The 24591-nt window shown below is 41.8% G+C and overlaps 1 protein-coding gene across 7 annotated transcripts in view; it reads right to left on the bottom strand.

Moving 5' to 3' along the window:
- N4BP2 (NEDD4 binding protein 2) overlaps positions 1 to 22871 on the bottom strand; it is an 83379-nt gene extending 60508 nt beyond the window's left edge. For 6 of the 7 annotated variants that reach the window (XM_060110772.1, XM_060110787.1, XM_060110778.1 and 3 more), the window contains exons 1-3: positions 22503 to 22871; positions 16766 to 16829; positions 7810 to 7909 (exon numbers count right to left, since the gene is read on the bottom strand). The gene's annotated coding sequence lies outside the window, so the exon portion shown is untranslated. The remainder of the gene's footprint in view (positions 1 to 7809; positions 7910 to 16765; positions 16830 to 22502) is intronic. The other variant, XM_060110795.1, reaches the window with a different exon arrangement.
- Positions 22872 to 24591: the final 1720 nt, after the last annotated feature.

Here is a 24591-nt window from a genome sequence, read left to right on the forward strand (position 1 = left end):
TGCAAACATGCTTCTTTCACTGAGGGAACTGGGTGAAGAGTACAGGAGATTTCTCTGTATTATTTATGATAGCTGCATGTGAATCTATAATCTCAAAAAGTCTAGTTTTGAAAAAAAGGATGTAAAATTAAAAATTCAGTTCCTCAGCCACACTAGTCACATTTCAAGTGCTCAATAGCTACATGTAGTTAATGACTATCATACTGCACAGTGAACTTTTCCATAAGTTCTACTGGATAGCACTGTTCTAGAATATAAGTTCCATGGGGCAAGTGAATATCCCACTTTAGGAAGCTAAGAAGCTTTATATACAGAAAAGTACAAATTGAAGGTCATAAAGAAAAAGAAGTACTAACGCATCTAGCCACATTTAAATGTAAAATTCCTGTATATCAAAAAAAAAGGGGGGGGGCTTCCCTGGTGGCGCAGTGGTTGAGAGTCCGCCTGCCAATGCAGGGGACACGGGTTCGTGCCCCGGTCCGGGAAGATCCCACATGCTGTGGATCAACTAAGCCCGTGCACCACAACTACTGAACCTGTGCTCTAGAGCCCGCGAGCCACAACTGCTGAAGCCCGCGCGCCTAGAGCCCGTGCTCCGCAACAAGAGAAGCCACCATAGTGAGAAGCCCGTGAAGAGTAGCCCCCGCTCACCACAACCAGAGAAAGCCCACAAGCAGCAACGAAGACCCAATGCAGCCAAAAATAAATAAATATGTAAATTTATAAAAATATAAATAAATAAAATAAATTCCACTAAATAATCTAATACCCATCTTATACAAACTTTTCCAGAGACTAGAAAAAGAAGAAACACTTCCCAACACATTTTATGAGGCCAATATAACCTGATAACTCTGCAAGTTATTAAAAGAAAGAAAAATTACAAGCCTATTTCACTCATGAAAATAGATACAAAATTCCTAAACAAAATATTAAAAGTAGTAATACATAAATTATGAGTGATGTTACATAAAATACAAAAATTAGTGACTGATAAGAATAATGCATCACTAATCTGAATTAATTTTAAGAATATAAGGTTGTCAAAATATTTGAAAGTCAGGCTTCCCTGGTGGCGCAGTGGTTAAGAATCTGCCTGCCGGGCTTCCCTGGTGGCGCAGTGGTTGAGAGTCCGCCTGCCGATGCAGGGGACACGGGTTCGTGCCCCGGTCCGGGAGGATCCCACATGCTGCGGAGCGGCTGGGCCCGTGAGCCATGGCCGCTGGGCCTGCGCGTCCGGAGCCTGTGCTCCACAGCGGGAGAGGCCACAGCAGTGAGAGGCCTGCGTAATGCAAAAAAAAAAAAAAAAAAAAAAAAATCTGCCTGCCAATGCAGGGGACATGGGTTTGAGCCCTAGTCTGGGAAGATCCCACATGCCGTGGAGCAACTAAGCCCATGCTCCACAACTACTGAGCCTCCGCTCTAGAGCCCACAAGCCACAACTACTGAGCCCACACGCTGCAACTACTGAAGGCCGTACACCTAGAGCCCGTGCTCCATAACAAGGGAAGCCACTGCAATGAGAAGGCCATGCACCACAATGAAGAGTAGCCCCTGCTCGCCGCAACTAGAGAAAGCGCACGCGAGCAACGAAGATACAACACAGCCAAAAATAAAATTAATTAATTAATTTAAAAAATATATTTGAAAGTCAACTAATGCAATTCCTGATATTAACAAAATAAAGAAGAAAAGTCATATAATCAACTACAGTGTACCAGAGCTCATGGCCAGAGCATTAAGACTTGAAAAGGAAATAAAAGTTCTAAAGATTGGAAAGGAAGAAATAGAACCATCATTATTCAGACACTAAAATTGAGTGCATATGAAATCCAAAAGAATTTACAGATTATCTGTTGGATTACCCAGATAATTTAGCAAGGTTGCCAGACTGTATATCTCTTTAACACCAACATTGAGAAAATGAAATTAAATCTAATGGTCTAGACCTATTAGCCGCATTTACTCAGCTGATAAATACCTCCTCCAAAGAACTTTTTAACATTATCTTCTTCTCAGGACAGTGCCACTCTCAGGATTTCCTCATCACTCAATTTGGAAACAGTGGAGCATTTCCAGGCTTACCCACTCCTTTGGTGATCTCTCCATGGCTTTAAACACTAACAAAATGCTAACTAATTTACATCTCCAATCTGCACCTCTTCCCTGACTCCATACCCACACCAAACTACCCACTGAACATCTCCACTTTGTGTATCCAATAGACATCTCAAACCAAGCGTGTCTAAGTGATCTTCTGATCCTCCACTGCAGACCCCCCCTAACTACAATCCTCTCAACTGCAGCAATAGCAGTTTCCAGTTGCTGAGGCCAAAAAAACTGAGTCATTTTTGCCTCCTCTTTCCCTCACACCTCGTGTCTAATCATTCAGCAAATATTGCCAGTTCTAAATTCAACGTATATTCAGATCATGTGGTAACTCTATGTTTAACCTTCTGAGGAAGTGCCAAACTGTTTCCCAAAGTGGCTGCACCATTTTCAATTTCTATCAGTATTGTATGTGGATTCCCATTTCTCTACAATCTCACCAACACCTGTTATTGTCCCTCTTTTTGACTATGGCCATCCTAATAGTATCTCATTGTGGCTTTAACTTGCATTTCCCTAATAACTAACGTTGACCATCACTTATGTGCTTATTGGCATTCGTATATCTTCTCTGAAGAAATGTCTATTCAGATTCTTTGCCCATTTTTAAATTTAAGGGTTACTTGTCTATATTACTGAGCTTTAAGAGTTCCTTATATTTCTGGATACAAGTCCTTTATCAAATATAAAATATTTTCTCCCATTCTGTGGGTTGTCTTTTTCACTTTCTTGATGGTGTCCTTCGAAGCATATTTTTTATCTTTATGAATTTTTTTTTGTCATTTACACTTTTGGTGTCCTAAGAAACCATTGCCTAAACCAAGGTCACAGAGATATGTGCCATGCTTTCTTCTAAGAATTTTGTAGTTTTAGCTCTTACATTTAGGTCTTCAATCCATTTTGAGTTAATTTTTGTATATGGTGTAAGACAGGGGTCCAAGTTAATTCTTTTGCATGTGGATATCCAGTTGTCCCATCACCACTGGTTGAAAATACTATTCTTTCCCCATTGAATGGTCTTGGTACCCTTGCTGAAAATCAACTGACCATGAGAATAAGAGTTTACTGCTTGACTCTCAGTTCTATTTCATTCATCTATATGTCTATTCTTATGCCAGTATCACACTGTCCTGATTATTGTGCTTTGCAGTAAGTCTTAAAATTAGGAAATGTGAGTCTTCCAACTTTGTTCTCCTTTTCCAAGACTGTTTTGCAATTCCGGGCCCCTTGCATTTTCCATGTGAAATTTAGAGTCAGCTCGTCAATTTCTGCAACGTCAGACAGTACACTGACAGGGAGTGCACTGAATCAGTAGATCATAAGTCAAATCAGGTCACTTCTTTGCTTTAAAACCTCCAATAGCTCTGCATCTCATGCAGAGTAAAAGCCCAGGTTCTTAAAATGGCCTAGTTACAATCCTAAACAGTCTGGTTCCCTAATAACTCTCTCAAGTCATTTCTTGCTACTCTCCCTCTTGCTCTTTCTTAAACTCACCCAGTATTCTCCTGCTTTACTGCCCTTACACTTGATTCATAGCCAGAAATGTACTCCTCCCCACCCCCGAGATATGTATCTGACTTGCTTTTTACAAGACTTTACTCATGGCACCTTTGTAGTGAGGCTTTCCCTAACCACCCAGTGTAAAATCGTGCACACACACAGTTCTCTCCATCTCCCTTTCATTATTTTTTGCTTCAAAGCAGTTATCACTCTATAATTTAGATGTTTATTTTGTTTAATGCCTGTATACGACACTAAAAGTAAGCTCTTTGAAAAAAAATGTTTTTGTCAATTCTGTTCACTCCTGCATTGCCATCACTAAACTATAGTAAATATCAAAATTAAATACCAATACTAAAACAATGTCTAATACATAGTAAGCACTCAATAAATTTCTGATGAATAAAGGATTAAGGCAGGGAAAAAGAACCAAGAACAAGAAAGCAACAGAATTCTAAGGTACAGAATTCTAAGAAGAAACAGAAATAATAAACATTAAAAAGTTTAACCCATTAATAAAACTAAATTAAAAGAGATAATATAGGATTAAAACATTTTTATATTGCCTATTAAATCAAACATAGCTTTTAAAAATGACAATAGCCAGTGTTAGCAAGGCTAGAGTAAAATAAAAATTCTTATACATTGTGATGAGTGTAAACTGGTATAACCTTTCTAAAAAGCAAAATGGCACTATGTATCAAGAAATTTTAGCTTACTTATATTTTTTGACCCATTTTTTGGATTCTACTTCTAGGAACTCATCATAAAAAATAATCACAGAGCTTCCCTGGTGGCGCAGTGGTTGAGAGTCTGCCTGCCGATGCAGGGGACACGGGTTCGTGCCCAGGTCTGGAAGGACCCCACATGCCGTGAAGCGGCCGGGCCCGTGAGCCATGGCTACTGAGCCTGCGCATCTGGAGCCTGTGCTCCGCAACGGGAGAGGCCACAACAGTGAGAGGCCTGCATACCGCAAAAAAACAAAAATAATAATAATAATCACAGATTTACATAAATATTTATATAGAGATGTTCAAAATACTGTAACTTTTTACAAAGAAAAATGGAAAACAACTAAATAGTTGGTGAGAAAGAAATGATAAAAAACTATCTGATGATGGTAAGTACAATGTATTAAATACTTAACATATGCCAGCTAGAATGTTAAGATCATGATTTTACTTAATTCTTAAAACAGTAATTAATATTATGCCTATTTCACAAGTAAGAAAACTAAGGACTAGAAAAAGTAAGTTATCAGGCTTAAGGCTCTTAAGTAGCAAAACTGGGATCTGAACCCAGGTTTGCTAGACTCTACTAGATACAATATCCCTGTAGATTCATGAGATGGAACTTTATACAGCCATTAAAGACTATATTTTGGATAATATATATATATATTTTTTTTTTTTTTGCGGTACACGGGCCGCTCACTGTCGCGGCCTCTCCCATTGCGGAGCACAGGCTCCGGACGTGCAGGCTCAGCGGCCATGGCTCACTGGCCCAGCCGCTCCACAGCATGTGGGATTTTCCAGGACCGGGACACGAACCCGTGTCCCCTGAATCGGCAGGCGGACTCTCAACCACTGTGCCACCAGGGAAGCCCCTATTTTGGATATTATTAACTAGAGTTTTTTTAAAAAACTATGTTAAAAAAGAAAGCAAGACACAAAACCGAATATAATTTATACAGACACCTAAATGGGACTGGACTACATTAGATTGGAAAGGAAATCCTGGATAATGGTAACTTTATTTTTAACTACTACTTTTTTTAATCTACCTTTTACAAACTACTTTTTGCATTTTCCAAATAATCTATAATATAGACATTCTTTCATCATCACGGGAAAAAACAACCACTAATATCAATTAAAGCTGAATCCTGGACTTCCCTATACACTTCCTCCAGCTTGCAAACTATATATCCTTCCACCCCTTTTTTTATTGTGTCTACCTATATGGAAAAGGATCTAAACATATAGGCAGTTTAAGTATCCAACCAGTATAGGGAAGAAACTCTTAAGTATAAAAACATACATAGCTGGGCTTCCCTGGTGGCGCAGTGGTTGAGAGTCTGCTGCCCCGGTCCGGGAAGATCCCACATGCCGCGGAGCGGCTGGGCCCGTGAGCCATGGCCGCTGAGCCTGCGCGTCCGGAGCCTGTGCTCTGCAAGGGGACAGGCCACAACAGTGAGAGGCCCGCGTACTGCCAAAAAAAAACATACATAGCTGACACTACCTCCCAATCGCTCTGTAGATCCAGTTTACTTCAATCCTATTTATTCACTAAGTAATGTTCACATTTAACTTTTATCACCTGATTTTATATATCTTCATTTTTCCATAAAGAAGGCCTCATTAATACACTAGTTTAAACAAGCTTGTGCAGCTTCTTCATATACATACCTGACCTAAATATTCTAAAAGGATATGGGAAATTAGGATGGGTAAGAAGGTTTGATATATTATGGAGAAATATGAAAGGGCTGGTTCTCAAATGAAGAACCTAAAAACAAATAATATAAATTGTTATTAATAGCGATACCATGAATATATATATAAATTTCATATACACATTTTCCAAGCTCTTCTACCTCTATTATTCAGTTTTAACCTGAGAGAAGCTAACCAATACATACTTGCTCACAGATTATCATTAAAATATTTCAGCATGATAGGCAGAGGTCTTATTAACTCTAGTTCCTTTTTTTTTTTTTTTAACAGATAAGGATATATGTTCTTTTAACCATTAAAAAAAAATTCAGGGTGAACATGAAGTCTATAAATAGTAGTTGAAGTGAACATGAACTCTAACAGTGGTATGGTAATGGTCAGTACTGCCATTAAAGTGGATATACCAATAAACACCACTTCAGGAAAAAACTTTCCTACTAAAAACTACATCATCAACACAGTCCAAACACTTAAAAAATTTCCTGTATCATTTTATGAATAAATCTGTTACATGTATATATTATAAAGGCTAGTAATTTTAAAGAACTTACCTTTATGGAAAAATAACCAGAATAAATGTCTATAACAGTCAAGAAAGATATTCCATTTAATACTCAGTATCAACCATCTAGAAATAACAGGCCTAAGAAAACTGATACTAACAATCAAATATACCAGTAGTATTTTAGTTCTTTAAAAGCACCATAAAAGGAATGAAAACAAAAATCATCTCTCTATAAGGAACATACAGGAAAGTTAGAAGACTCAAACATGGCACAATCCCAGACAAGATCAGAAAACATCTCTCTCAGAAACAATTGCTACCAAGAACCAATACCATCAATCTTTACTGGGGATTAAGTTACCCTACAAGATGATTTTAAGCCTACTGCTTGATAAGCTGAAGGTAGATACTAAATCTCACCAAAGGGTGTGTCACTAAAAAAGACAGTATTTATAGAAAATGTAACCAAATTAAGGTAACGAATAACCTTAAAATGCATCCATCTGTCATAAGAACTATTATAAGTAATAACTGGACATACTAACTATTGATAAAGAATGGTTAAATAAATTATGGCAAAAAAAAATCATGCTTTGGAATACTATGCAGCTATGAAAAAGTTGAAGGTATAATGTAGAAACCACAAAGATCTCTGAGACATATTCTTAAGGGGAAAAGCCAGTTGCTGAACCATATACAGCTTTGGGCCAAAGAATGGCAGGAAAGAGTATTTCTCTACAATTCTTCAACACTTTCTATATTCCTTCATTACTTACTACCAGTACTAATCTTCCTTAGATATTTTAGATTCTCCCATTGTTGGTTTTACTGACATATTTTCATCTGTATGTGTTTATTTCCCCAATTAGCCATGTTCCGAACACAGATTATGATACATACTACTCCAATATGGCATTTAGTCATAGTCCCATACATAAAATAGGTGCACAAAAAATATTCGTGGATGGCTAAAATATGTAAAATATGAAGGAGTGAGAAGTGGTATTTTAGAAGCAAAGACACCAAAACACACATTAAATGGGAAAACCACAATACAGTTCTTTAGACTTCTTGGGTCAGCATGTTTTATGCAACCACAAGCTCTTTGAGAAATTCTAGTAACAAAATATGTGATTACATTTTCCTTCTTATGAGAGATTTCTTTAATCACTCATATGTAAATAAAAGCTTGAAAACCTATGTGTAAAATATACTCACTCTAGACTTCAATAAACTTACCATCTGTCTATCACTGATGCTATCAATGTGCTTATTAAGGCCACAGCTGACACATGCAAACTCTACAGCTCTTCCTGTTATCCAACATAATGTCTTCTTACTATTAAAAAAAATGTAAATGATGATATATTATATACATATGTAACAAAAGCAAATTTATATCAAACAGTAATCCCAAATGAAATCAAAGTCCAAAATATATACAATATTTATAATATAGATATATATCATATTCCAAAGAGAAAACCACAAAGTAAAGAAAAAAGACCAACGTCATCCACAGCCATTAGAGATGACTATTACACTCTGGAAATGGTTATATAAAGGGAAAGACCTAAGCATTTATTCTGCCTTTTAAGTAGAACATTATTTCAAGGCAACAAAATAGCGCTAATTGATGAGGGAAACCTTCTTTATTGAAGACAACCATGTAATAGGATCTAAAACTAATTACCATATTGTAAACCATAATTAAATAGCTGATGAAGAATCACCAACAATCATCAATGAAGGCTAAAATCATTAGGTGAAAGGTTGATAGAGACATACCTGGTGCCAAAGTACCATGCCACAGATTATTTGCAAGATATAAAAAGATAAACATAATTTTACAATAAAACGATCTGGTTGTCATCACCTTGGCCTGGTGATCAAACACAGCATCCAAATGGTGGGACAACTAAACATTACATGCCTGTAAGTGAAACAATATGAGTACACAGCACTGCTAAATGAACTACTCTTCCAAAAATGTTTAACCTGAATCTGAAACACCTTTAAATCTCACTCCCAGTTTATATGAAATACAGGGGATAGAGGAAAAAGTTATACTGACCATGAAGAAACTATCAGCAATACAAAATGTCAGACATTCTCAACAGAGCCAACAAATCTATATTATGGGGAGGAGGAGGGAGAGTGGTAAAGGGGGTGGGTAGGTTAGAGACAGTTCTATAATTAAAAAAGACTCAAGAGACAGCCAGATACAATGGGTAGCTCTTGACTAGATTTTCTTATTTTTTTTAAAGGCAATAAAAGATGTCTTTGGAACAATTAGAGAAATCTGAATATGGTACAAGTATTACATATTAGGGAATTATTGATAATTTTGCTAGGAATGATAATGGTTTTGTGGTTATATAGAATATCCTTTTTCTGGAAGATATGTCAAAGATAATACATCTTATGAATTTTTAAAAGAGTAAATTTCAAGCTAAATCCTTAAATGAAATTATCAAGGTTCAAAATACATATAACATTTATAACACAAATGTATAGTACACAAAAAGAAAAAACCCCTCATTTGTCACCATTTACTTTTAAAATGCTCAGGAAATTTATATATACATAGAAATATACACATATATAAAGCAAATGTAGCAAAATATTAGTAATCATTAAATCTAGGAGGTGGGTTTACATGAGTTCAATGTACTATTCTACTTTTCTATACATATGTCTATGTATTTTGCTAATAAAAGTTTTTAATATGTACCATGCTTCAAGTAAACTGGTTTGTTTACCTCTACAAAGTAAAAAATCCTTTTTAAATTCAAATACCAACCCTTAATTTGAAACTCTGAATTCAAATATACTAAGTTTTAATAATAGCAGGGCACACTCCATATTTTAAAGGTTGTATCGGGTTACATATGTGTTCTAAGAAAAAGAAAAATTCAATCATGTGGTAAGGGAAGGAAGAAAATCAAAGAAAAATTTTTAAAGGATAAAAATTAAGAGAAGAGGGTTTCCCTGGTGGCGCAGTGGTTGAGAATCTGCCTGCCAATGCAGGGGACATGGGTTCGAGCCCTGGTCTGGGAAGATCCCACATGCCGCAGAGCAACTGGGCCTGTGAGCCACAACTACTGAGCCTGCGCACGTCTGGAGCTTGTGCTCTGCAACAAGAGAGGCCGCAACAGTGAAAGGCCCACGCACTGCAATGAAGAGTGGCCCCCGCTCACCGCAACTAGAGAAAGCCCACGCACAGAAATAAAGACCCAACACAGCCAAAAATAAAATAAAATAAATAATAAATAAATAAAAATTTTTTTAAAAATTAAGAGAACCCCAAATAGCCAAAGCAACCTTGAGGGAAAAAAAAAAAAAAGTTAAAGTTATTGTGGGGACTTTCCTGGTGGTGCAGTGGTTAAGAATCTGCCTGCCAATGCAGCGGACATGGGTTCAGTCCCTGGTCCGGGAAGATCCCACATGCTGTGGAGCAACTAAGCCCGTCCGCCACAACTACTGAGCCTGCACTCTAGAGCCACAAGCCACAACTACTGAGCCCATGCTCTGCAACAACAGAAGCCACCGCAATGAGAAGCCTGCGCACCGCAACCAAGAGTAGCCCCCACTCGCCGCAACTAGAGAAAGCCCGCGCGCAGCAACGAAGACCCAATGCAGCCAAATAAATAAATAAATAAAGTTATTGTGTACTGTTGGTGGGAATGTAAAACGGTGCAGCTACTATGAAAAATGATATGGAGGTTCTTCAGAAAAGTAAATATAGAATATGATCCAGCAATCCCACTTTTGTGCATACGTCCAAAAGAATTGAAAACAGGATCTCCAAGAGAGATTTGCACACCCATGTTCATTGCAGCATTATTCACAATAGTCAAGAGGTAGAAGCAAATTAAAAGTCCATGCAATCTCACACTTGGGGGACAGAGCCAACTTGGGCCCAGCACTGTACTGAAAGGGGTAAGGGCAGCCATTGCTAGTGCTCATGGAGATGTTGGATAGGGAGCTGTCTTGAGCTCTGACTGGCATACCAGAACTGTCCCAGCGTGTGTCCCAGCCTGGACCAGGCACACGATCCAGCTCCTCTTGCTTCAATGCTGCTCCCCATTGCCAGGCATGGGGAGAGTGCACACTTAGAGAAAACAGACCAGCTAGGACCTGACCCTCAGGATTTCTAACTCCAACACTTGGGACCTGACAATGCCCATAATAGGGCGGTGATGGCCACTGAACATGGGAGAAGCCCCAGTTCACACCTGTCTCTGGCTCTAGCCTCTCAGTCTCTAGTCCCACCTCACACCAAGGTGATAGCTTCCAGCACACCCTGGGAAGATGTGACCCATACTCACATGCAGAGGACACCCCTTCAAGACTGGGATACGTATCCTAATTTCATAGAGACAGAGTGAGTTAAACAAAATGAGAAGACAAAGGGACTTCTTTCAAATGAAAAAATAAGAAAAAAAAAACCCTGGGGAAAAAGAAAACAGCCAATGAAACAGATAAATAATTTACCAGATAAAAAGTTCAATGCATTAGTAATAAGAATGCTAACTGAACTTGGAAAAAATTGAGATGAACACAGTGAGAATTTTAACAAGAAACAAGAAAATATAAAAAAGAACCAGTAAGAGCTGAAAGATACAATAATTGAAATGAAATACACACAAGGAGTTGACAGCAGACTAGCTGATACAGAAGAACATACAAGTAATTTAAAAAAAAAAAGTTCGTGCAACCTAAATGTTCATCAATAGAAAACTGGATTAAGAAAAGTGGGAAGGACTTCCCTGGTGGTCCAGTGGTTAAGAATCTGCCTTCCAATGCAGGGAATGCGGGTTCAATCCCTGGTCAGGGAACTAAGATCCCACATGTCGCAGGGCAACTAAGTCTGCACACCACAACTACTGAGCCCTTGCACTTTGGAGCCCGTGCACCACAACTAGAGAGAAGCCTGCACACCACAACTGAGACCCGAAGCAGCCAAATAAATAAAGAGAAAGAAAAAGAAAGAAAATGTGGGATACACACACACACACATATACATAATGAAATATTATGCAGCCTCTAAAAAGAAGGAAATCCTGTCATATGCTCTAACATAGATGAACCCTGAGGACATTATGCTAAGTGAAATATGCCAGTCACCAAAAGACAAATAGTGTATGATTCTACTTATATGAGGTTTCTAAAGTAGTCAAGTTCCATACAGATGGCCTACAGAACATCATTAATAATCAGAGAAATGCAAATTAAAACCACATGAGTGGGGCTTCCCTGGTGGCGCAGTGGTTGAGAATCTGCCTGCTAATGCAGGGGACAAGGGTTTGAGCCCTGGTCTGGGAGGATCTCACATGCCACGGAGCAACTAGGCCCGTGAGCCACAACTACTGAGCCTGCGCGTCCAGAGCCTGGGCTCCGCAACGGGAGAGGTCACAAAGAGAGGCCCGCGTACCGCAAAAAAAAAAAAAAAAAAAACCACATGAGGGACTTCCCTGACAGTCCAGTGGTTAAGACTTCGCCTTCCAATGCAGGGTGGGTGCGGGTTTGATTGGTCAGGGAGCTAAGGTCTCACATGCCTCGCTCCCAAAAAACCAAAACATAAAACAGAAGCAATATTGTAACAAATTTGATAAAGACTTAAAAAAAAAATAAGATGTCACCTCACACCTGTCAGAATGGCTATCATCAAAAAAAACAAAGGGGCTTCCCTGGTGGTGCAGTGGTTGACAGTCCGCCTGCTGATGCAGGGGACACGGGTTCGCGCCCCGGTCTGGGAGGATCCCACATGCCGGGGAGCGGCTGGGCCCGTGAGCCATGGCCACTGAGCCTGCGCATCCGGAGCCTGTGCTCCGCAACGGGAGAGGCCACAGCAGTGAGAGGCCCGCGTACTGCAAAAAAAACAAAAAACAAAAAAACAAAAAAACACAGGGGCTTCCCTGGTGGTGCAGTGGTTAATAATCTGCCTTCCAATGCAGGGGACATGGGTTTGAGCCCTGGTCCGGAAAGATCCCACATGCTGCGGAGCAGCTGAGCCCACGTGCCACAACTACTGAGCCTGCGCTCTAGAGCCTACAAGCTATAACTACTGAGCCTGTGCACCACAACTACTGAAGCCCACATGCCTAGAGCCCGTGCTCTGCAACTGCAACGAGAAGCCCACGCTCTGCAACAAAGAGTAGCCCCTGCTTGCCTCAACTAGAGAAAGCCCATGTGCAGCAACGAAGACCCAACATAGCCAAAAATAAATAAATTAAATAAATAATTTTTTTTAATTAAAAAAAAAAGAACACAAATAACAAATGTTGGTGAGTATGTGGAAAAAAGGGAACCCTCGCAAATGTAAATTGGTGCAGCCAATTGGTGGAAAACAGTATGGAGGTTTCTCAAAAAACTAAAATTAGAACTACCATATGACCCAGCAATTCTACTCCTCGGTATATGTGAGAAAAAATGAAAACACTTATTGGAAAAGATAGATGCACCCCAGTGGTCACAGCAGCACTATTTACAATTGCCAAGATATGGAAGTAACCTAAGTGTCCCTCAACAGATGAATAGATAAAGAAGATATACACAATGGAACACTACTCATCCATAAAAAAGAATGAAATTTTGCCATTTGCAACAACATGGATAAACTTGGGAGGATATTATGCTAAGGGAAATAAGTCAGAGAAAGACAAGTACTGTATGATACCACTTATATGTGAAATCTAAAAAATAAAACAAACTAATGAATATAACAAAAAGAAACAGATTCACAGATATAGAAAACAAATCTGTGGTTACCAGTGGGGAGAGGGAAGGGGGTGAGGGGCAAGATAGGTGTAGGGAGTTAAGAGGTACAAACTACTATGTATAATATAAGCTACGAGCCATATGCTAACACATATATATGGAATCTAAAAAAAAAAAAAAAGGTCAGAAGAACGTAGGGGCAAGACGGGAATAAAGATGCAGACCTACTAGAGAATGGACTAGAGGATATGGGGAGGAGGAAGGGTAAACTTGGACAAAGTGAGAGAGCGGCATCTACATATATACACTACCAAATGTAAAATAGATAGCTAGTGGGAAGCAGCCGCATAGCACAGGGAGATCAGCTCAGTGCTTTGTGACCACCTAGAGGGGTGGGATAGGGAGGGTGGGAGTGAGGGAGACGCAAGAGGGAGGAGATATGGGGACATATGTACATGTATAACTGATTCACTTTGTTATAAAGCAGAAACTGACACACCATTGTAAAGCAATTATACTCCAATAAAGATGTTTAAATATATATATATATATATATATATAAGCTACAAGGATATATTGTGCAACACAGGGACTATAGCCAATATTTTATAATAACTATAAATGGAGTATAACCTTTAAAAATGGTCAATCACTATGTTGTACACCTGAAACATATAATATTGTCCATTAACTATACCTCAATAAACAAATATAGTAGTCAAACTCTTACAAAGTAGGATGACAGATGCCAGGGGCTAGAGGTGAGGTGGGGAAGGGGGGGTTGTTCAATGGGTATAGAGTTTCAGTTCTGCAAGATGAAAAAGTTCTACAGACCTGTTGTATTAACCATGTATATACAGTAAGTCCCCTCCATACAAACCTCCAAGTTGTGAACTTCCAAAGATACAAACATGTGCTCGCATGTCCAATCAAGTAAGGCGTGAGTAAAACTGCAGCTTGCCCTCCATCTCCTATTGCTGACGATCCTTCAGCTGTACCATCTCCCACCTCCTCTCCCTCCTCCAGTCAGTAACCCTTCTTGCCTGTTCACTCGATGCCAGCCCCTGTATGCCAGCTGTTGTACAGTACTACTGTACTTTTCAAGGTACTGTACTGTAAGATTAAAAATGTTTACTTTTTGTTTTTTTATGTATTATTTGTGTGAAAAGTATTATAAATCTATTATATTACAGTACTATACAGCCGATTGTTAGTTGGGTACCCAGGCTAACTTTGCTGGACTTATGAACACGTTCTCAGAATGGAACTTGTTCATATGTAGGGGACTTACTGTATTATTAACACTACTATACTGTTCACTTAAAAATAGTTAAGATGATAAATTTTGTTATATGTTTATTACAATTTTAAAAAATCTATAAGGGGTTTAACTACAAAGAAAAACAAATGTAAGAGAAGGGAAAGAAAATGTTCACTCAAGAGAGGTTAAGTCAGAAATAGAACAGAAAAGAAAATCACAAATAGAAATCCCATCATTTATCAACTCTAGGTCTCCTGATAAAATAGATTTACTGAATCTTTATAGCTCCAGAAACTATACGCAGAATAATCTACTAGGTGTTCTGTACACCCCAATATGACTGATTGTACATAAACCATATCCATGCCCTATTCAACCACTTCTTTCCTACCAACTACTACCCTCCAAAAAGCCTCCATCATCTTCTCCCTATATTTAAAAATTCTAATTCTAAAAAGTTCAAATTCCTCTAGTGGAAAAACTGTTTGAAATTTGGTTTCTCAATACACCCTGAATTGATAACAATGAAGCGTATTCTTAACTCACACTATCCAAACTCACAGTATTTCCTAGACAGTTTCAGTTCCTTAAAATAAAAGTAGTTTACAATTTATTGTTTCAACTTCCCACTTTCTGTTGACTTCCTGATCCGATGCAATCTGCCGCCTACATCTACTGGTTTTTCTCTGGCTGCCCCTTCTCAGTCTCCTTCATTGATTGCTCTTCTCATGCTCACTCTTTCAGTGTCATTGTTACCCTGGGTTCTGTTCCCAACCTTCTGCTCCACCACCTTTTTCTAGGCCCATCCAAATCCATGGCTTCAGTACCTATGACTCCAGCCAAGAATTCTCTCCCAAACTCCAATATAGTTAACTGCCTTGAGATAGGAGATAGATGGGCCCCTGGGCTAGACAGCTGGTGTTTGTCAAGTGGAGTAAAATTGAAGCTTTGTTTTCCCTAGACACTCCAAGGACAAAGTTAGTGGCAAGAGCTGAGTTTGCTGAAGTAAAAAGATAAGATGACCACTCCTGACGTCTACAAAAACTTCCCTGTCTGCACATACACAGGAAAGCTCCTTGAGGGGTCAAAAAGGGAGGGGGCGCCACCCCATAATAAGTGTGGACATACCCCCAACAGCCCTCTGCGGTGGAATCCATCTTAGCAAAAAGTTGCACACCCATGCTGGGGAGAGTCCTAGGACAGGTCAGATATGAAAAAAGAAACAAGATTATTGGCCTAAAGTAAACAAAGACCCGGAAGGACTGTCCTATATAAATGATTTAAATCACCTCTTTACTGCGCTCCTCCTCATTAAAGAAGAGACTCATACCCTTTCTCTCCAGGTGTGTATTTCTGCCTTGCTTCAGGCTTAAATAAACAAACTGTTTCTCTGTGTGCTCTCCCACTTGTTGTGTTGTGTCTCTAATAATAAAATTTGTACCTGTTTTTACAGTTTTTGCCTCCTTGAAACATTCCTGCTTTCAAACCGGGGCAAGAGCCAGGGCCACTTTGCTTCTAGCCTCTAGCCCCTGGTGGTCTAGCAGCTAGGATTCCTGGTTTTCATCCAGGCTACCCAGATTCAATTCCTTGGCAGAGAACTAAGATCTCTCTTCAGGACCGCTCACTGCTCTCTCCGAGATCTGCCTGACAGACATATTCACGTGTATATTACACAGGCACTTCAAGCCTGAGAGTTCCAGCTTAAAATGCTTCAATGACTCCACTGCTTTCAAGATCAAGTTCCAACTCCTTGGTAAACCATTCAAGGACTTCTATGATTTGGCCCTTTACCTACCCCTACCGTCCTCTTCCTCTACTCCTCCCCAGGTACTCTCTACCCCTCCTGTATCTAATTATTTGTTTCCCAAATAATTAGATAGATGGGCCCCTGGCCCATCTCATATCTCTGTGCCTCACACATATTCTACCCCAAAAGTCCCTCTACCCCATCCCACCCAACCCATATTTCTTGCCTCAATTAACTTTCTTTCAGGAAAGTTTTCCACTATCCCAAAGTCTGATTTACACAGAGCTGCCACTGCATCCTAGATACACCTCTACCTTAGCACCTTTGTATTTATTTGTTTAGACTACTAGTCTATAAGCATCTCACAATGTGTTTCTATTTAGCAAACAAAACCTTAACAAATATTTGTTATATGCCAGCACAAACCAAAAAGCCAATTTAGTTCTTTAAAATACTGGACTTACCATTTCGGTACCTTGAATACTCAGGTCCATAATACAGGGCATCTCTTTCCCATGAATAAAATATCTAGGAAAATAAATTGAAAGTCAGAAGGGTGGTTAAGATTTAGAACGGATATTCTTTGTGTCTGCCCAGAACTCCTTCTCCTCCCCTACTCCACCAGGGGCCTGATTCCTGCTAATAGACCCCTGGCTATATAAGTAAGCACATCACATGATCTAGGCTGAACTAGGCATAGTACCTCATCCCCTCAGCTGCAGGAACTGGTTAAAGGACAGGCATGTGAGCAACTCTATCTAGATCCTCTGACATGAGTCTCTAAGTAGGTAAGCCTGTGTGCCAGGAACCAGGTCTCACTTTGTGAAGAAGCATTATCTGCAGTAGGAGAGATGGCGCCAGTGGTTAGGACTAGTGGTTAGAACTAGTGGTTAGGACTCGGCGCTTTCACTGCCAGGTCCCAGGTCAGGGAACTAAGATCACACGTGCTGCGGGGTGCAGCCAAAAAAAAAAAAAAAAAAAAATTATAGGAAGGATCTAACTATGGGCAAGTTCCCACCTTAGCTCCTTATGGTCATCTCTATCCATACACTTTCTGTTATATGGTTATTGAACCAGTAACTTTTCCATCCATAGGCCATTTCAAACTGTATCTCTGTTATTTGCAATCCAAAAAGTCCTAACTAATAACCTCTAACTAATATTCAGAGAAACTGAATAAGATGGAAATTATATGTAAAGGTATACTTCACTGAAACTGTAAAAGGACCTACTTAATATGCCTTTCCTACTTAGAAAACTTTCACCTATCAGATATAATGTCTTTCTCTTCCCTACTAGGTAAACCCCCAAATTACTATTTAATTCCCTTTTTAATACACTCTATGCAAATCACATCTTTTTTTTTTTTGCGGTGCGCGGGCTTCTCACTGTTTTGGCCTCTCCCCGTTGCGGAGCACAGGCTCCGGACGCGCAGGCTCAGCGGCCATGGCTCACGGGCCCAGCCGCTCCGCGGCATGTGGGATCTTCCCGGACTGGGGCACGAACCCGTGTCCCCTGCATCGGCAGGCGGACTCTCAACCACTGCGCCACCAGGGAAGCCCTTTTTTTTTTTTTTTGGCCATGCCACGCAGCATGCAGGATCTTCCCTGACCAGGGATCGAACCAGTGCCCCCTGCCGTGGAAGCATGGAGTTTTAACCACTGGACCACCAGGGAAGTCCTTCACATCATTTTTTAAGATAGTCAATTTACCTCTTTCTTTGTTACACCCTAACCAGTACATGGTGAGATAACAATAAGCAATTACAATGAGAATGTAGAATGCTAGGCAAACAAGTAGAGGGCTGGCTTCCCTAGAGAGGTCATCACCTCTATGGAGACCTGAAAGATAAGTATCAGCTAACAAAACCAAAGGGGAAGGAAGCAGGGAGCTAGGGAAGGCATTCCAGACAGAGGAAAGCTTCTGTACTCAGGCCTAGATTTAACAAATGTGGCATCTTGAGGGAGAAATCCAAGTAACTGTTTATGACTAGCAGCACATTGAGGGCAAAAGGAGAAAGTGACAGAGGATGAAGAAGTAAACATGCCAGATCATGATCCTGAAAGCCAAATTAAGAAGTTCAGGGGCTTCCCTGGCGGCACAGTGGTTAAGAATCCACCTGCCAATGCAGGGGACACGGGTCCGAGCCCTGGTCCGGGAAGATCCCACACGCTGTGGAGCAACTAAGCCCGTGCGCCACAACTACTGAGCCTGTGCTCTAGAGGCCGCGAGCCACAACTACTGAGCCCACGTGCCACAAGTACTGAAGCCCGCGCACCTAGAGCCCATGCTCCACGACAAGAGAAGCCACCGCCGCAGTGAGAAGCCCATGCACCACAACAAAGAGTAGCCCCCTCTCGCTGCAACTAGAGAAAGCCTGTGCACAGCAACGAAGACCCAACGCAGCCAAAAATAAATAAATAAATAAATTTTTTTTAAGTTCAGATTTTATCCTGAAGGCAATGAAAAGTCACACACACAAAAAATGTTTTAGGACTTGCCTGGCAGTCCAGTGGTTAGGAATCCCTGCTTCCACTGCAGGGGCGCAGGGAACTAAGATCCCACAGCCGCACGGTGTGGCAAAAAAAAAAAAAAAAAGTTTTTAGCAGGGGAGTTACAGGTTTAAATGCGTTAGACAGATTACTCTGGCTACAGTGGGAAAAGTGGATTGCAAGGCAAGACTGGAAGAAGGGATACCACTTAGGAGGCTATTGCAGCAATCCAGGTAAGAGATGATGCTAACCATGGAGTTGGATGTTAGCCTTGGGAATAGAGGAAAAGGCACAGGTTCAAGGGATATTAAGGAGAAAAAATTCAACAGGGCTCAGTGATCAATCAGAATACGAAGCGAAAAAGAGAGGAAAAGGAATAGCTCATGTTTCTGCCAAGTTATTATTAGCAGCGCCTACTATTTACTGAATTCTTAGCACACATGCATTATCTCATTTAATCTTCCCCTAGAAAGAAGACGTAGTTTGTTTCATACTTTTGGTTTGAGGCTGGGAGAGGGAAGGTTGATAATAACTACAGCTTGGGATATGCTCAGTCTGAGTTACCTGTGGGAGCATACAAATGAACATGTCATGAAGGTAGATGATATACGAGTCGGTTATCAAGAAAGAGCTTTGGGTTGGAGATTTAAGAATTATCAGCATACAGAGATAGTAACTGGGAAAAATATTTTTTAAAGTAAAATATCTCCTTTATTCATGCCAATATTTATTCAATACCTATACAACTATAGCTTTGGGACTAGTGTTAGAGAAAAAAATTGAGTAAAATTCAGTGAAACTCAGTTACTATAGGGAGGAGGTAGCTCAATATAGCAGTAAGTATGTAATGGTTCAGAGGTAATACAATGAGTACGTGATTATCTCTGCTCGGGGAAGGAAGGAAAGAAGACTTTACAACATGTATCACCTAAATCTTGAAGTAGGTTAGCACAGAGTTTAGGGGGAGGAGGACATGGAGAACAGTGAAGACACTACAGGTGGAAAAAACAAATTTAAAGACAAAAGAAAAAAATTTTTTAAAGATACCCTGCTTCAGAACAGAAGAATTAAGTATTATTCATGTCAGTCTCCAAAACTAATTCTTAAATTTAATAAATAGAGCAGATATATTTAAAAAAATTTTAAAGACACATAGGGGAAATTCATTCTACTAAATACTATATCATATTATGAAAGTAGCATTATACAATTAAATGGTATGGCTACAAAAATCCGATAAAAGATGGAAGGATTGTTATTAAAAGTCAAGAGTCCAGATATAATTCTTTTTTTTCTAATTTATTTTATTTATTTATTTATTTTTGGCTGTGTTGGGTCTTCGTTGCTGCACGCGGGCTTTCTCTAGTTGTGGCGAGAGGGGGCTACTCTTCGTTGCAGTGAGCGGGCTTCTCAATGCGGTGGCTTCTCTTGTTGTGGAGCACCGGCTCTAGGCGCGCGGGCTTCAGTAGTTGCGGCGCACGGGCTCAGTAGTTGTGGCTCATGGGCTCTAGAGCACAGGCTCAGTAGTTGTGGCGCACTGGCTTAGTTGCTCTGCGGCATGTGGGATCTTCCCGGACCCGGGATCAAACCCATGTCCCCTGCATTGGCAGGTGGATACTCAACCACTGCGCCACCAGGGAAGCCCCAGATATAATTCTAATGACGTTTGGCTTACTCACAGACTGGCATGATAAATATATTTTTAAAAAATTTCAATCTCTTCTTTAATTCCTAATAAAACTACTACTAAAGGCATTTAATAATGTGATCTGCTAAGATTTAATGTTTGACCTGACAAACTAAGATTATTCCCAAGACTTAGAATGTGAGTTTGCATATAAAAAGCTGAATAGAAGGAAGGCAAAGATGGTAGCTCTCTTCTAACTGCTTTGCATATCAAAAGACATGCATAACCATTGATAATCAAGAAGAAAGGGGAGATTTTAAGAGAAGGAAACTCCTCAGATAGTATTAAAAACATGCATCTACACTGATAATATTTATTTTGCTCTATTGTGTACAGATACTTTAATAAAGAAAAAAACATTCCATAACTTAAGCCCACTTTTTCTATATGAAGTCCAGTGCTCGGTCCTCTTTACTCTCCCCTTCAAAGCAACTAAAGTCAACAGGTGCACAAACTGACATTCGTAAGTACTAAATGCTGATTTGTCCTGAGTTTTGTTTGTTTTATACGTTAGTCTTTTTTCATGAACTAAAGTGTAGCATCCATGCAGAAAAGCAGCCACTTCTTTCCTATTCTTTTCACCATCTCCATCATGGCAGCCCCCCATCCTAGCACAGCCACTTGAATAATAAAGGCTCTAGCACAGGAACAAAAAATTGTTGATTTAATTTCTGACCTTTAACAACAGACAACGTAAGAAAATTAAACCACGCTTATTATCAAAACACAAACACATGATGTTTACATTTCTTAAGGCGTTTAAGGATTCTTTCATTGAAAACTGAAGGATTAAAGTTAAAATGAGTTAAAAAGAGAGCTGGGCGTTTGATAGAAAAACAGTGGGAATAAAAAAAAATGAATGAAAAGCCTGCTGTTGAGATGAAAAGGTAACATTTTTTTTAAGTGGGGAAAGAGAGGCAGCTGCAAATCAGTTTTTTCTGAGAAGCCAGGTTCATGTCCAGGATTTTTTTCTCTGAGCTCAACCAATCCCCACCTTTTCTGAATTATCCAGTTTCCAGGCAAGCCGCGCTTCTTGATTGGCTTAAAGATGTCGAGTAAAAAAACCAACCAATCCTACCTTCAAGTCAGAACTGTGCTATGGAGACATTACAACCACTGCATGGCGAGAATGTGTACAAACCTGTCCGTGCCACAAATATCGGATCCTAGCTCTAAAGACTGTTGCCGAAAAGAAGATTCTTTAAAGCCAACAGTAAGCGCGATCCGGCGTTTACACTTTTTTAAAAATTACTCTAGCTCTCTTTCGGAGAGAAAAAAACAAAACCAAAAAACACCACGTTTTAACCAAGAGCTTAAGAAATAAACTGCCCCAGGTCGAGTGACTCACTCTATCTAAGACGGACTTCCACACGGACCCCTGTGAGAGGGTCCGGATCACGGTAGGGCTCAAGGAGGGACCCAACGAGGATCAAAGTTGCCGTGGGGGAGGGGGTGTGGACGACGATCCAAGCGGCACAGACACAGGGAACCGGTAATGCCTCCCCGCGGTATCCAAACTCGGAACGTGCGGAGAGGCTGTGTTTGGATTGGAAGTGAGTAAATAAACAGCTCTGCTAGGACTGCGTGCTCGGGAGGGTGGCCCGAAGTTCCAAGAAGGATCCGCCTGGGAAAAGCCGAAGACGCTCGGAGGGCCTCGAGGTCAAGTCCGGGCGGGAACTGACAGGGAAGCTACTGGGGGCGAGAGGGGTGTGTCAAGGGCCTGGAGGCCCGCCAGGGACTGGGGGGCCGGGAAAGCGGCCGCGGCTTCCGCCTTCGCCCGACCTCGGGCGGCGCGCCATGGCCCGCCTCTCACCGACGCCTCACTTCCCTTCCGTCCGGGCGACCGGGCCCGCGGGCCGGACTACCCGCGCCGGCCCCCACGTTCGGGGATTGGGGTTTCGGTGGCAGCGCCTCCCGCCGCTTACCTCAGGCCCTCCGCTCGGATTCGGGGACTCCGGGATTCCTTCCCTCCAGGACCCTCAGCCCAGTCCCGCCGCCCCGCCTCCCACCCGCCGCCTTTACCTGCTCCGGGAACGGGCGGAGGGCGTCGAGGCCGAGGCCGCGTCGTCGAGTGTGAGACGCAGCGCCGCGATTCCGCAGCCCTTTCGCGCCGCCGCCACTGCGCTCTCCGGCACGGCGCAGGGCTGGCGAGCAGCGGCGGCAGCGGGGGGGGGAGACGCGCGGCGGGCGCCTGGCAGGGAGACACTGCCGCTCTCCGTCCGGCCGGGGAAGAGCAACCTCGCAGCAACCAGCCGCGAGAGGGCGGGTGGGCGGCCGAATGGGGAGGGGTCTCGGGGAGTAGGGAATGGCTGCCACGTCGCCCAGGTGGATCGCTGCTCTCCGCCTCCCCCACCCACGCCGGCTCCTGACTACGACTTCTGGTTCGTCCCCGAGCTCCGCTGGGGCGCGTCGGCCCGCCCCGCAGGGCCGGCCCCGGTGACCCCTGCCCGCGGGCGCTCCCGCCTCTCCCGCTCCCCACTGAGAGAGGGTCCCGGCCTGGCCGGTCCTGCCGCATCTGAGCTGCCCCCCACCCCCGAAAAAAGCTCGCCCGAAAGCCTGACGTGTTTCCCCCTCTCCTTGTCGTGGGGTCACACGGAGAAACAAGCACTTTTCAACGCGTCGGGTTTTCGGGGAAGGCGGGAGCCGTTTTGAGCTGGTGAACGTAGCAATAAGGGGCCCATAATTTCGGCCGAAACAAGCTGCGCGGTAACCGTGTTAGACACCGCCGTATATAAGCCTCTTCACTCTCTCCCAATCTTCAAAAGCAAAACAGAAACACGAGATCGTACTCGCTGGTTGAGGCGGGGGAGGAAATGGGAGCCGGGGCGGGCCCGCCAGCTCGCAAGTCCCATCAGCAAGTTGGGAGAGACCGCGGGGCAAGCCAAGCGACCTCAGCTTAGCGTAACTGAGCTGTTGACTCGAGGCGTGTAAGGCCACGGCGGCGGCGGGCGCGTGAACCCTGCCTCCGCGTGCGCCGCGCTGTCCGCGGGAGGTTTCCGGGCGCGCGGCCCGCTGCCCCTCTGCGCGCTCGGGCGTCGGACACGGCGCGGCCGCCTCGGAGCCGAGAGACAAAGGGGTCGGCGGCAGCCGCGGCCGCAGCCGGGGCCGAGGCTGCCTGGCCCCAACCGGTGCCCCCGACATGCGGTCAGAACACGCTGGCGGAAGCACAAAGAAACGAGACCATGTTAGCAACGTAGAACTGCGGGCGCTGACCTTTGCCCTGCTTAGAGCTTCAGTTTTCAGGTGCCAAGAAAAAGCAACGAGGTTTTCTGCCCTTTTGCATTCACTGTGTTATTAGACCGTCCCCAGAACCTACTCCATTTTTCTGTCCTCCTAAACTCTGCCTTCCTTTGTTTGCTTCTGTGTTCTGACGTGAAATGTTCAGTGTTTTCAGGCACACTAATTTTTCACCCTTGCTTTCTGGGGGTGGTGATTATGCATATTTGTTTTTTCCAACCTCTGTTCCCCTCCGTTTGCAATTACTTTTTGTTCCACCATCAGTGTTTTTCGTAGAGGAAAGAAGTAGCCCCCTGACAAAGTATTCCTTTGCATCGAAGAGACAGACTGTCAGTGTTGTTTTAGTAATTGCTATAAACTGAGTGGAAATTTGGGGAAAATGCAAGTGAATTTTTATCTTAATTTAGGTCTAGCTGGAACACTAACTCACGAAAACATTCTAGTGGTTTTTTTAGAAACCCGAAATATTTAAGCAGGGACCTCGGGTTTGGTACATGTTCTAATGAAACAAACCACACGGGAAAAAAAGGTCTGGTTTTTTTTTTCCTTTTGTATGATTTTTGTATTTTTAAAAGTCCCTTGAGCCCCTGTTAAGAAATTAAAATACAAACACCCCTATCAATGCTTTTATTAATTTTGAAGCAGCAGAGATTTTAACAAAGTACCCAGAATCTCAAGATATAAATAACTATTGCTGAGACCCTGACATTATCTCTGCCTCTGAACAGCCATTAAAAGAAACTAATAACAGTGATACATGCCACTTTAGTAATGAAAGAATCCTAGTAATTAAAAACTTCAAAGAAATCTAGCAAGTTAATATTAATTTCATTCATATGAAATATGAACATGATAATAAAATGATTATCATCCT

The sequence above is a fragment of the Mesoplodon densirostris genome, chromosome 1 (genome assembly GCF_025265405.1).
Source record: "Mesoplodon densirostris isolate mMesDen1 chromosome 1, mMesDen1 primary haplotype, whole genome shotgun sequence".
NCBI classification, from domain to species: domain Eukaryota; kingdom Metazoa; phylum Chordata; class Mammalia; order Artiodactyla; family Ziphiidae; genus Mesoplodon; species Mesoplodon densirostris.